At 44.0% G+C, this 13,602-nt stretch overlaps 1 protein-coding gene across 5 annotated transcripts in view; it reads right to left on the bottom strand.

The window, feature by feature from the left end:
* CACNG5 (calcium voltage-gated channel auxiliary subunit gamma 5) overlaps positions 1-13,602 on the bottom strand; it is a 29,684-nt gene that overhangs the window by 10,183 nt on the left and 5,899 nt on the right. The gene's annotated exons all lie outside the window — the stretch shown is intronic.

The raw sequence follows: 13,602 nt of genomic DNA, 5'->3' as shown, positions 1-13,602 counted from the left end.
TGCCAGAGGACGTTGTGAAGGCCAAAAGTATAACTAGGTTCAAAAAAGAATTAGATAATTGAGGATAATGGAGGATAGGTCCATCAATGACCATTAGCCAAGATGATCAGGGGTGCAATCCCATGCTCTGGGTGCCCCTAAGCCTCTGACTGCCAGATGTTGGGACTGGACAACAGGGCATGAATCATTCAACAAATTTCCCTGTTCTGTTTATTCCCTCTGAAGCCCCAGGCATGGGCCACTGTCGGAAGACAGAATGCTGGGCTAGATGGACCATGGGTCTGACCCAGTATGGTCATTCTTGTGTTCAAAAAAGTTCACTGCTCCCTGATAAGGCACTAAGGGCTCTGTGCCACAGGGCAAAAGCATAACTAAAACAGAAGAAAAGCTGCAGCAAATGACAGGTTAGAGAAATGAGAAGCAATGAAGGTTTTGCTAAAGAGATTGTAGCTTCGTGGTGGGAATCAGGTAGCTAGATCTGTTTACTGCTTTTACAAAGACACAATCTGAGCCTTTCCCAAGCATGTTTGGTTCTTATTGAGCACTACAATTTGGTGAAGAGCATAAGCTTTCGTGAGCTACAGCTCACTTCATTGGATGCATTTGGTGGAAAATCTGTTTTTTCCACCAAATGCATCCGATGAAGTGAGCTGTAGCTCACGAAAGCTTATGCTCTAACAAATTTGTTAGTCTCTAAGGTGCCACAAGTACTCCTTTTCTTTTTACCCTATTCCTATACATTAAAACTAAGGGCAAAGGAGATAACTGAATCTTGGGAAGAAATATCCTTGGATTCTCAGAAATGCCTACCACAGTCAAAAAACTATTTTCCTCCTCCAGGATCAGAGGAAGATACCAGCCACAAAGCAGTATTAAGGCACTGGCTCTTTCTACACTGACATTAGATAGACTGTGCACACAAGATGCTGATGCAAGCTACAAAAAGTGCTGTCACTTGAAGAATGTGGCCCAGCCAAGACCCTGTCACAACATGGTATTACCCTTGCCTGTGGCTTTGATGAAGAGAGTCTTTTTTTTTTTTAAATGTTTTTTTCAGCTCCTGGGAAACCCTTACGTTCAATATTTGCCACTGGTGACTACGGGGTTTTACATTCTATCAGCAACACCATAAAGATACAAAATAGAGATTGCTTCTTTCATTCAAACATCGGGAGCTATCAAGCCTGAAATTGTGTGCCCATTACTTGCCAGACACCCACACTACAGAGCAGCATATGAAATGACAGCCTTGAAGTTGACTATACCCCTACAGAGATCATCATCAGCAAGATACATGTTGTACGTGTGCAGGAACACCAAGACACTTTTTCTGATGCATTAGTGGGCCAAAGCCAAGTAGGGATGGGTGGTTATGGGGAAAAGAGGAGATTCTTACTCCAAAAACACCTATAACCCTTTCATTTAATCACCTCTACCCTGTTCCTACTGACCAAACTCTTCTCTGTGGCTTGAGAGCCAAAATCATTTAATAACTGAGGAAAAAGATTTTGCCCCTTTGAGAATATTTCCTCATCCCCTAAGGAACTGTTGTGATCAGAAAAGTGACTACACAAATATGGCACCTTCCTGTTCAACAGTTCTATTCCCTGGGTCCACATTGAGTCATATTTTCTGACTACCGTGTCTAAAAGAAAAGAGTTTACTGTTTTACACTCCTGTTAATACTTCTGAGCCAAAACAACGATGGGAGCTGGATTCTGTTCCTTGTTCGTGTATCATCAACAGGAGATTTTTTAGATAAAGGAAATGCAGTGGATCTAATTTACCTAGATTTCAGTAAGGCATTTGATACCGTGCCACATGGGGAATTATTAGTTAAATTGGAGAAGATGGGGATCAATATGAACATCAAAAGGTGGATAAGGAATTGGTTAAAGGGGAGACTGCAACAGGTCCTACTGAAAGGCGAACTGTCAGGTTGGAGGGAGGTTACCAGTGGATTAAATAAGATTGGTCCCAAAACCGACGACCTTGGCACAAAAAGTGGGAGTGTGCTAATAAAGTTTGCAGATGATACAAAGCTGGGAGCTATTGCCAATTCAGAGAAGGATCGGGATGTTATACAGGAGGATCTGGATGACCTTGTAAACTGGAGTAATAGTAATAGGATGAAATTTAATAGTGAGAAGTGTAAGGTTATGCATTTAGGGATTAATAAGAATTTTAGTTACAAGATGGGGACGCATCAATTAGAAGTAACGGAAGAGGAGAAGGACCTTGGACTATTGGTTGATCACAGGATGATTATGAGCTGCCAATGTGATATGGCTGTGAAAAAAGCTAATGCGGTTTTGGGATGCATCAGGAGAGGCATTTCCAGTAGGGATAAGGAGGTTTTAGTACCATTTACAAGGCACTGGTGAGACTTCACCTAAGGAGCTTGGCTTGTTTAGCCTAATTAAAAGAAGGTTGAAGGGAGATATGATTGCTCTCTATAAATATATCAGAGGGATAAATACCGGAGAGGGAAAGGAATTATTTAAGCTCAGCACCAATGTGGACACAAGAACAAACGGGTATAAACTGGCCACCAGGAAGTTTAGACTTGAAATTAGACGAAAGTTTCCAACCATCAGAGGAGTGAAGTTTTGGAATAGCCTTCCAAGGGAAGCAAAAGATCTATCTGGTTTTAAGATTCTACTCAATAAGTTTATGGAGGAGATGGTATGATGGGATCATGGGATTTTGGTAAGTAATTGATCTTTAAATATTCAGGGTAAATAGGACTAATCCCCTGAGATGGGATATTAGATGGATGGGATCTGAAAGGAAAGAATTTTCTGTAGTATCTGGCTGGTGAATCTTGCCCATATGCTCAGGGTTTAGTTGATCGCCATATTTGGGGTCGGGAAGGAATTTTCCTCCAGGGCAGATTGGAGAGGCCCTGGAGGTTTTTGCCTTCCTCTGTAGCATGGGGCATGGGTGACTTGAGGGAGGCTTCTCTGCTCCTTGAAGTCTTTAAACCATGATTTAAGGACTTCAATAGCTCAGACATAGGTGAGGTTTTTTGTAAGAGTGGGTGGGTGAGATTCTGTGGCCTGCGCTGTGCAGGAGGTCGGACTAGATGATCAGAATGGTCCCTTCTGACCTTAGTATCTATGAATCTATGACTGTCAACACAGGGCCTGACTATACAGTGAGTTAGCACGTGGCAAGCTGGGGTGTAAATCTGCATTGCTGTAGCATGCTGCACACTAACTGTCCATGTAGAACCTACTTCTGTGCTCTGACCTATTGCCGTTTGAAACAGCAGTGTGCAAAGCACACGAGCGTACAGCAGCACGGTCCACAAGCACCGTTCGTGCACAGCATGCGACAGCAATGTAGATTTACACCCAGCATGCCGCGTGCTAACTCGCCATATCGAAATGTCCTGAGAAGTGATGAGCACCTTAAAGTCCATGGAGGCTAATCAGAAGTGATTTTTTAATGTAGGGCAGGGAAATACAAATTGTTCTTTCTGATCCCTTGTCCAGGACCAGTGCTTGGGAAAATATACTGGTCTGGCAGAATTTGTACTGGTTTACTGGTACATTTCTAGCACTGACTTGAGAGGTCAGACTTCAAAAGCATGACATTCTGATTGCTGCTAATCTCATCTTCCCCCATTTCAATTCTGATGTGGTTTTAACAGCTGATCTCTGTGGACTTGTGCAAGACACTGAGGGAGAGAATGGACCTCAACCAGAGCCATCTGTCTCCCCAGCACCGCTGTAGACTCAGGACTGTGCAAGGGAGTCCCCCCCCCCCCCCACACACACACACACACTGTGGGAGCACTAGAGAAGCCACCCAGACACTCCAGCCATCAGGGGCAGAAGCTGCAGGAGCCCTTGGACCCCTTGGAGAACTTTCTGCAGTTCTGACTGGACTCTCTGCCCTGTGCTGATCAGCTGTTAACCCTCCCCTTCTACCTCACCCACAGGCTCTTCACCTCAGCATCACCCCTCTTACCCTCCATTCCCTTTAGCCCAGCTCCTCCCAAACTCACTAAAGAAAAAAAAATATAGATAGATAGAGGCAGTAACATGACATTTGCCACCATCACATTGTTCGCTCTGCCCCTTCCCCCACCCTGTGCCCTCTGTTTAAGCTCTTTGGGTCAGGGACAGATTTTTTTTTTTTGTTCTGTCTTAGGTACAGTTCCTAATACAATGGGCTCTGAGGTGCTACAAGAATACTAATATTGCTGTTATGCCTTGTGAATCAGCAGGGGCTTGGAAAAGGGAGATTCTTCAAAGGTACAAACGGGAGATAGGTTTGACTTTCAGTAGGAATTGGGCAGTTGCCCTTTCTGCCTTTGAAAAATCTCACTCTAAATGAATCTATTGGGCCACCGAAAAGAGGAGATTGTTGGGTTTCTAATGCAATCGCATGAAGAATTAATTTTTAACGCTGGTGATCTGCGAAATCCCAAACCTTAGAACTGTCCCCGCTTCTTCAGTCTCACCACACTCTTGGTACCAGTCCAGGGAAGAATACAGAAAGTCTGGAACGTAATCTTCAATCCTAATGCTTTCCCTCCTGGTTTATACATAAAACATTCAAATGATAATTGTGTATGTACCTCTCCAGGACAGACCCCTTCAGAAACCTTTGAAACTAACATGGTGTCGTTACAAAATGCCATTCATCCAAGCTCACGAGTGACTTGCTTGAAATTCTCACCCATTTCTCCAAGATCTCAGATATAAAATATTCTGGACCTGATCTCTGAACCCAATTCTCCATGGCAGCAGGGGAGAGACCAAAGCAAGAGCAAGAGCAACCACCATTGTCTATGTAACTGGGTTGTGAAAAATAAATAAATCTGTATTTCAACTGGCTGATCAACACTGACCTGGCAATAGATCCAAGCTTTAAAGCCCTCAAGTGCCAATGGCAAATGACCCTCCTTTCAACCCCAGGTCCCAGTTGAAAGAGCAAAGTGAAATCAAGTGAAGTCGGCAGCTATTAGTGCTGAAACCACTTGCTAGAATGCAGTCTCCAATTTACTGCTGTTTGCAGCAAAGTGGAGCATTGACAAGAGAAAAATGTTTCATTTATGGACACACTCTGGGATGCAGCAGGACAAATGTGGTGGCCTGGCTGTGTGATTTCAAAAGCATAGTGCAAGGGCAAGGCAGGGAAAGCAGAAGAGAATTGAGGCTATAAGGTAAATGCACGCGCACACACACGCACACACCCAGAGTTAGATTTGAGAGGCACTAAAGCAAAAGCAGAGATTAAGGAGAAAATAAAGAGGAACAAATAGAGCACAGTGAAAAGAGGAAGGTAAAACCCACTGAGTGAGCTTTCAAGTGCATGAAAACAGTAAGGAAGTAGGTAGCAGCCAGCAAGTTCAGAAAGAGAGCAAGGATGGGGTAAGGAAGCAACTGACTTGAAAGACCAACTCCCCACTAAGTTGTGGCAAAGCTTTTTCATTGGACTAAAAATAAAGGGCTTTCAAGAAGCAAAGTCTCCTCCTCAGGACACAATGTAGCCCGTAGAAGAGGTTAAGGATAAACAGATCTTTCCAAACTTAACTTTGCAAAGTTGCAGAGAGGCCGAGTAATCAGGACTGGGCCTCCAAACTCGATGGAAGCACTGTCCCAGTTTGCCCCACTGCTTTAAGACAATTAGCAAGTATACCACTGGACACAGCATAATGCCAGACAGACTCATGGTCAGAATTTGTCAGACCCAAACAGGATGGTGCTACAAGGGAGCAGGCACAGCCATGGATTGCCTTGTATCACGTCTTATTCCAGATCTTAGCTTACAGCCAAGTGGAAGGCACAAAGGTCAACTGACCTACATGAAGATGCTCTGAGCCCACTCCCCACTGAGAGAAGGGAGGTTTAATCCTTGTAGGTGGCAGAACAGTTCAGGAGCCTCATCCTCCTGGAGACCTTGCATGCAGCTACCCAGACAGTTCTAGTTTCTGTTGGGCTGGGTTTTCAAGAGAGCTTAGCTCCAGTTAGACACCCAAATAAGAGCTGGGTTTTCAAAGGTACACAGCACCCAGATACTCTCATTGTGACACCCAGCAACTTGAGTGCTTTTAAACATCTGGCTCAGCGTGTCCTACCAAGATGGCTTTTCAGTTCTTTGGTCCTGTCCCAGCAAATAAAATAGACTCTTAAGGAGGGAGCCAGTTTCTTACCTGTTATCAGGGAAATTTTCAAGGCACAGATGGGTGTTAAGGGCTCAGCTCCCATTGACATCCAGTGGGTGCGAGCACTTTACTGCCCTTTGTGCCTTTGAAAATCTCCCCCGCTTCTCTCCAGTTTCAAGCAGTGCTGACTGGTAGAAAAGCCACGCTTGCCCTTCACTTGGAACCAGCAATGTGACAAGACTGTATATGTCTGCATCAGTCTACAAACTCCATTCTGATGGATGAACGTCCTGTTTTGACTGACGAACTGCTGTGCCTTCACTTTGACAATTATAGGTGCAGAACCAAAGCTCAGGAAGGGTAAGCAACATTCCCAAGGTCACATAGGGTGTCTCTAGCAGAGGCAGGCACTGAACCTAGGTTTTCTGATTCCTAGTCCAGCACCCTAACCAGAAGGCTGTTTTACCTCTTCAAGTGGTTCCCCTACACTATTACACTACACACCCCATGCAAGTTCTGCAGTGAAGTGACTACAAGGCCCAGCCTCATTCACAGCGCACCGTACAATGGCTATGACTGGTTTCCAATGGCCCTAGTAACTTCTAAATAACATGGGGGGGGACAGGACAATAGCTTGCATAGATGCCATTTTAGGTCATGTGCCTATATTCAAGACATCATTTACACATTAGTTGCTAGATCAAAACATAATCCTGGAAAGCTCATATTTAACATACCCTGCCGACTCTCAGCAAGCAGAACCACCACACACTTTGAAGGTCAGCAAAACTCAGGGTCCAGGGGATTGGCCAAGGTGGCAAGTTTCACAGCCTAGGACCCTCCACAAGAAATGCCTTTGCATCTGGCTCGCAAGAGTTCAAATTTGCAGGAGCAGCCAGCAGAAGTGCAGCTGTTGGGACAGAGCTGTTGGGGAAAGTAGCCTCTTGGGTAAGGAGGTCCCAGACCATATGAGGCTTCATGGTCTCAGTTGTCTGTGTCAAAATGATTAAAATGAAAAACAAAGGGCTGAGAAAAACAGAGAAACTGAAAGGGAGGTGGAGGCTGTCCGTCCATGTTACAGTGAGACTCTGACCTAGTGGTTTGATAGAATCAATTTGTTCAAATCTTTTCTTCAAAAGAAAAGCGGGATCTAAAGTTCTCCCTGACCTCTGAATACTTCTTATTAATGCAAAGTTTAGTTACATAAACTCTTAATTATTAAGAACAGATGTCACCTTTCTTTTGGTAGCCCTTTCACATAATGCAGTCAGCGCCCAGGCATACAAAAGCCTGTATACAATATTCATCTACCTGTGTACTACTTTGTAAATTCCTGAGTAACGGCACCATTCAAAAATCCAGACACTAATACTCTCAGCTCTGGATGCAAGATTTACAAAGGAGGAATATTCATCACCGTAAAAGTCTGCAGATAAACCTGAAGGGAGAAGAATCAATTGTGAATTTCACTCTAGGCTGAAGAATTCTCATTGCTCTTTGTTACTGATTATGGTACGTGTCCACTGACCTCTGTTCATGGTATATATCATACTGGCAGCTCTTTCCCCTTTATACTCTAAATGCTCACAGTCTAGTAATCCAAACAAACTAGCAATCCTATTTTGCCTTCAGCGTTTTGTGTTAACCCACACTTGCCTGTGTCTGCCTCAACAAGGAGGCTTTAAAGAATTTTAATACAGAGACACTGAAAGCAGTACAGTACTGTACAGTATGAATGTACAGTAGTTCAGTGAAAGGTGGGGAGGAGCAGATGGTTTAGAAGACTGGTAATTGGACATGCCACCTTCACATCAAGGCCAGTTCTGATTTAACCTCAGAGTGGATGAAATTACCATAACTGTACTGACTTCTTATTTGCTTCCAGGTGCAATTTAAGATGTTGCTGATCTACAGAGCACAGAATGGTTTGAGCCCTGGCTAAGTGAGAGATCCCCTGTTTCCTTATGCACCAGATAAAGTCAGTTATGGTGCCTATGGTACTTATATGGCCTTTGTGATAATGTGGAATTTCTATATATTAATCTGTGGCTACTGATGGGCAATAATTTTATGATGTGTCCTGATCAGTGAGGTAAAGTTAATGTATAACTATGGTGGGTTATTAGAATTGTCTGTAGGACTGTGTTGACCTAACTTAATGCGGGGGGGGGGGGGGGGGGGGGGGAAAGGAAGCAAACAAGACGACCACAGAGTAGGTCTAGATAAGAATACCCAAGAACAGGCCTGAAAGACAACGAGGCAAGCTGTTAGTTTCAAGTATCCTGTCTGACAAAGTTGTAAACCTTGTTTTGCCAGATCAAAGGAATAACAAACAGTTAAAATTGTCTTGATTTCTGCAAAGGGGGACACTAACAATTATATTTTAAGGCAGAAAAAACTAACAGTAAAAAAATGGCAAAGGATAAGCAAGAATTGACTAGGACTGACTGCAAATGTGAATCAATAGCACAAGCATACACTAAAGGCCATCTTCTGTTTTCATTTAAGGCAATGTGAGTTTTGGAACCGACTTCCATGGGAGAAGGATTTAAACTCTGAAGGGTGTGTAACATATCACGGCTTGAATTCAATGGCAAAATTCCCATCATTTTGAGTTGTTTTCCTAGAGAAATAATACTGTTAATACAAGAAGAGAGATACCAACATCCCAGAAAGGTGAAGGCAATAAAAATCCCATGAGACTAAATCAACATAAATGGAAGCAGATTGCCCTAGTGGAAGCACACTGGACTAGGCACCAGGAGACCAGGGCTCTATCCCCAGGTCTGCCACTGACTTGCTGTGTAACCTTTGCTAAGTCACTTCACCTTTCTGTGCCTGTCCCCTCCTACCCTTTGACTTGTCTATTTAGACTGTAAGCACTTTGGGGCAGGAATTGTGTTTCACACAATTTGTGTCTATATAGCACCCATCTCAGAGGATGCATTTAAGACAAACGCTTGCCAGGCATTATTATTTTACTAATGTCATCTGGAGGTTTAAGATGTGTAAATCATCATTCATGCCACTGGAGATCGAGATCCATCCTCAGTCTCACAAATTTAAGACACTTCTTGTATTTAAAGAGAAAGATGAAATCTCCTCCTTTCATAACTTTTCCAGCAGGGTAGTAAAATGCATTGTGACAGATTAAAAACCTGAACATCTTTTCTGTATCCAGACACAAAGATAGTTTTAAAGATGTTTTAGTTTGAACTAGAAGTGGAAAAAAAAAATCACACATGCTCATACAGTGCCAACCATCTTAGCCCTATATGAACCATGAATTAGACATTAAGCCATGAAATTTCTCTGTGCTACAAAGTTTTACCCACATAGGCTAAGAATAACTCCTTATTAAAGGATATTAATTACAGAAGGCACAGAGAGAAGGATTCTCCGTGCTCCAGGATTATTCTGATTTGTAGCACATGCATTGGTAGGTAAGAAGAGGATTAGGCTCTCAACCAACATTTCCCCTTTCTGCCCTTTTCTTTGAGTGCTTGATGCAGCTAGGGAGTTACAGACAGAACTACAGTGACATGACAGCTGGAATTAAATTAAGCAGAAGTGGGGATGGTGGGAACAACCCCAAGAGCCAAATTAGAAATTCCACCTCACTCCTCTCTCCAGTTCTTACATTCCAGGCAGCATACACAAGTAAAGACGCCTGTGTAGCAGGGGTTTTAAAACAGAGCAGTTTATGATTAATAGATAGGGTTCTCTCCACACTATGGGGAGCTCCTGCTTGGGAACATTGATGTGGATTACATTTTGCAAAGTGGGCCTCCCTTTCCATGTGACAAGAGAAAGCAAGCAAGATAAGCCTGAAAAGAAATCCCCAGAGCACCATCTCCATCTCTGAGCAGTGAGTGCTGCAGACAATGCATTGTGGAGCTTGTGCGTGTGCAGAGAGGGACTCTGAGACCTAGCCAGCCTGCCTTAAAGACAATTGCTACCACGGAGCAGTACCCTGCAGATGCTGCTGTTAGTAGTCAGCCCAACAGCAAATTACACCCCCTTTCACCACTTACAAACCAGCTTTGCCATAAACCCACTGAGCATGGAAACGGTATCCTAATTAAACCAGAGACTGACTTCGGTATACACACTTCAGACAAGCAGCTTAGCAACTCATGGGCATTAGCCATCTACACTAAAATCAACTAGCCAAGTACAACCTTTGTTTACTTACGGCTTTTCTAAAGCAGTTGGATATGGGGCCACTCAGATTGCAATAGAATATCAGCCCTAAAAACCCAGCCTTAACATTATCCTGATTATGACAGGGGTCTAGACTCATTTGGTGAGGATTCCTCCCTCTCGTTTTGCTTCATGTCCCCAATTAACTTTCCCTGGAACGCATCCTAATTGCCATCATCGGTTATCCTGTCTGAGTGCGATTTTGAAGCATAGATAGACGAATGTACCACGGCTCTTTTGATGTATTCAAACTCTGTGCTTCCTATGACTTCAGCAAGATTCATTACAATCTCCTGGGCTGAATTGCTAATGTCTCAGGAGACACAATAAGAAAATCCTTGCAGAAATGCAGAGGAATCTGTTGCCATTCCCAACACATCTACAATTTTATACACTAAAAACAACCTCCCACACCCACTTCCCCTCTTTGTGCTCCTCCCCCATTCTTTCTCTGTTTTACCTATTTATACAGCAAGCTTTTTGGAGCAGGGACCATCTATACTGTGCCTACTACAACGGAGCCTCAATCTTGGTGCAGGTCTTTACCTGCGACCCTGATGCAAATAATTAATGATTAAAACGGAGTGGACTTTGGAAATTTTCACATCCCCCAAAATACACAGCACCATCTGCAATAGAGGGACAGGGCTTTTGTCCAGACTTCCCACCAGACCCAAAGGGACCTGCACAGGATAACAAGCCGTGCCCTCCCCACCCACCTTGAATCTTTCACCTGGAGAGCAGCATCAGCATCCAAGAGGAGTTTGCAGGGAACAGCCAGCACTGGTTATTGATGAGGGTGCAGGCTGTGAGTTAAGGCCTTCCAGCCCCCTGCATTGGCTGCAGAGGGACCCAACCAGAACACCAAGCCTCAGTATCCCTCCCTCCAGATGAGGAGCAGCAGAAGAGCCTCTGCAGCCTCCTGACAGCATGTCAATCCCAACAAGTGCCACCCCAAAGCAAACAAAAACCAAAGAAACCCCAACGTTAAGTTCGCATAACAAAAATAAACCCATTTTTAAAAAAAGCAAACCCTCAATGGCCAACTCTAGCATGAAGAGTGCCAGTCACCACCCAGACCTTGTGCTCGGTGTTTTTCAAGCACAAAGAGCAATTTTGGGCACAACCTGAATGCCAATATTTCTGAAGAATCTGCCCTTTCAGGGTCATTAAATTTCAGGCAAATGGCTGTGGAGAGAGGAGGGGACCCAAGCTGATCAGAAACTGTGGGGCTGAACTAGCACAAACAAATCATTCCAGCCCAGTGAGAAGTGAAGACAAATCTGTTCCCATCCTTCTGCCGGTCTGTTGGCACACAAGGGCTGATCTCATTCATACACCTGGCAGACACTTCGGCAAAAAGAGTGACGAGAACATTTGGCAAGCCTGACGTTTTCTTGCTCCTTTACTGCAGCGCCTGGTATGAACATGACTTCATTGGGCATCACACCGAGAAATCTTGCTCCTACCCCTACTCTCCGTTTTCCTTCCTCTGGCCAGTTAAATCCCACTTGTGCTGATGAATTTCCCACCTCCTCCTCTGGCCTGCTAAGTGCAAATCATTGATGGAAGGATACTTTCCCATCTTGTGCTTTTCGTTCTGAATGCTCCTTCCAGATCCCAGTGCTACAGCTACTAGACATCATGACCCTCTGTACAAGCACTTCCATGCCATGCAGGTGGATTGCAACGTGGTTCACTGCTAGCCAAGTGGCATACACAGCATGCTCACCTCCCTTCCCCCTGCTTGCCAAAGACGTGAAAATCCTGACCTGAGGTCACACTTCTCTCCTCTACTTCAACATATTATTCCATCAGCTGAGTCACAATTCTAAACCCTCAGGAAATCAATGCATAACTAGTTTCTGGTGAATCCACTATGTAAAACTTCAGGCCAACCCAATACAACAAGGACACAATTTGGCACAAGTACTTTTGCCATCTCTGTAACTGGGGGAAAGAACTCATTAAAGAAGATACTTTTCACACTGAGCTGAAGGCCAATTGGAGAAGAACGTTTAATATTGCACCGTTGGCTTTTACTATGGATGTCATCTCCCGCTCTTTCCTAACTAGCAGGTGAAAACTAAGATTGTAACAGCTGGTTTTGGCTCTGTTTTGAGACAAATTGTTCTTCCTTTCATCATTGGTGATTACTTCCTAGCACCTGGGTTTCTAACTAATGGCTGTGTCAACTAATGAATTCCCGTTTGCTTTTGTGAATGCCACATTGTAGTTCAACCTCCTTTTTGAATGTAACCTTGTGGCTTTGGACATGCATTTTTGCAGCAGGACCTTGACACCTAGTGGATAGACTCTACTGGGGAAGCTATGACAAAGCAATCAAGGGATCAACATTGCATGTACTCAGGATGACCAGATAGCAAGCATGACAAATAGGGACCGGGGTGGGGGGGGAAGTAATAGGGTCCTATATAAAGACAGAGCCCCCAATACTGGGACGGCCCTGATAATATTGGGACATCTGGTCACCCTAAACCTATGTCTTATTTGTGTGGGTTATGAAAAGATTCTTAGTATTTATTCTATTTCAGTCAATTCTGTGGCAAAAAAAAGTATTACAATGTACTATATACATGCGTAGATAGTAGTCTGTTAATATATTGCAAATTCTATGATAGGTCAATAAGTTATTTCCCTTCCTTATCTTACATTCCAAAGTTGAAGCTGAAGCTGCAAGTTTCCTGGTATGGACTGTGCCAGATGGGGATTCATTCAGTTCAATGAATATATTCAACAGTTACAGTAAAGCTACAAGGAATTGGAGAAATAAACATAAAAACTTGTCTGACTCCTGGCCATCAAGCAGGACAGCTGTGTATCAAGCACTGGCAGATAAAGGGAAAGGCTCTTTGGGAACCTGCTCATTCTTATTCTGCATGTTTAAAACAATCCCAGAAAGCTCCCAGAGCCAAGCCTTGCTCATGCAAAATATTCTCACTCAAGTCAGTGGAGAGATGTGCATGAGAAAGATGGGTGGGATTTCTTCCAGAGGGCATTTACACTGCTGGTGCAAAGCAGCCCTAAAGGAGCTCTAACTGGCTAAGACCAGCCGTGGTGCCAACCCAGGACGTGTCTACATTGAAAAGGATGCAGCAGCACAGCTGCGTCACTGTAGCGCTTCAGTATAGACACTCACTCCAGCAAAGGGACAGGTTCTCCCATCATTGTAGCTAATCCACCTCCCCGAGAGGCCACAGCAGTCTACACTGAGGGTTCAAGGTTGGCTTAGCTAGGTCTCTCAGGAGCGTGGATTTTTC

The sequence above is a fragment of the Dermochelys coriacea genome, chromosome 14 (genome assembly GCF_009764565.3).
Source record: "Dermochelys coriacea isolate rDerCor1 chromosome 14, rDerCor1.pri.v4, whole genome shotgun sequence".
Lineage (NCBI taxonomy): Eukaryota > Metazoa > Chordata > Testudines > Dermochelyidae > Dermochelys > Dermochelys coriacea.
This window is presented reverse-complemented; position numbering and strand designations above follow the sequence as displayed.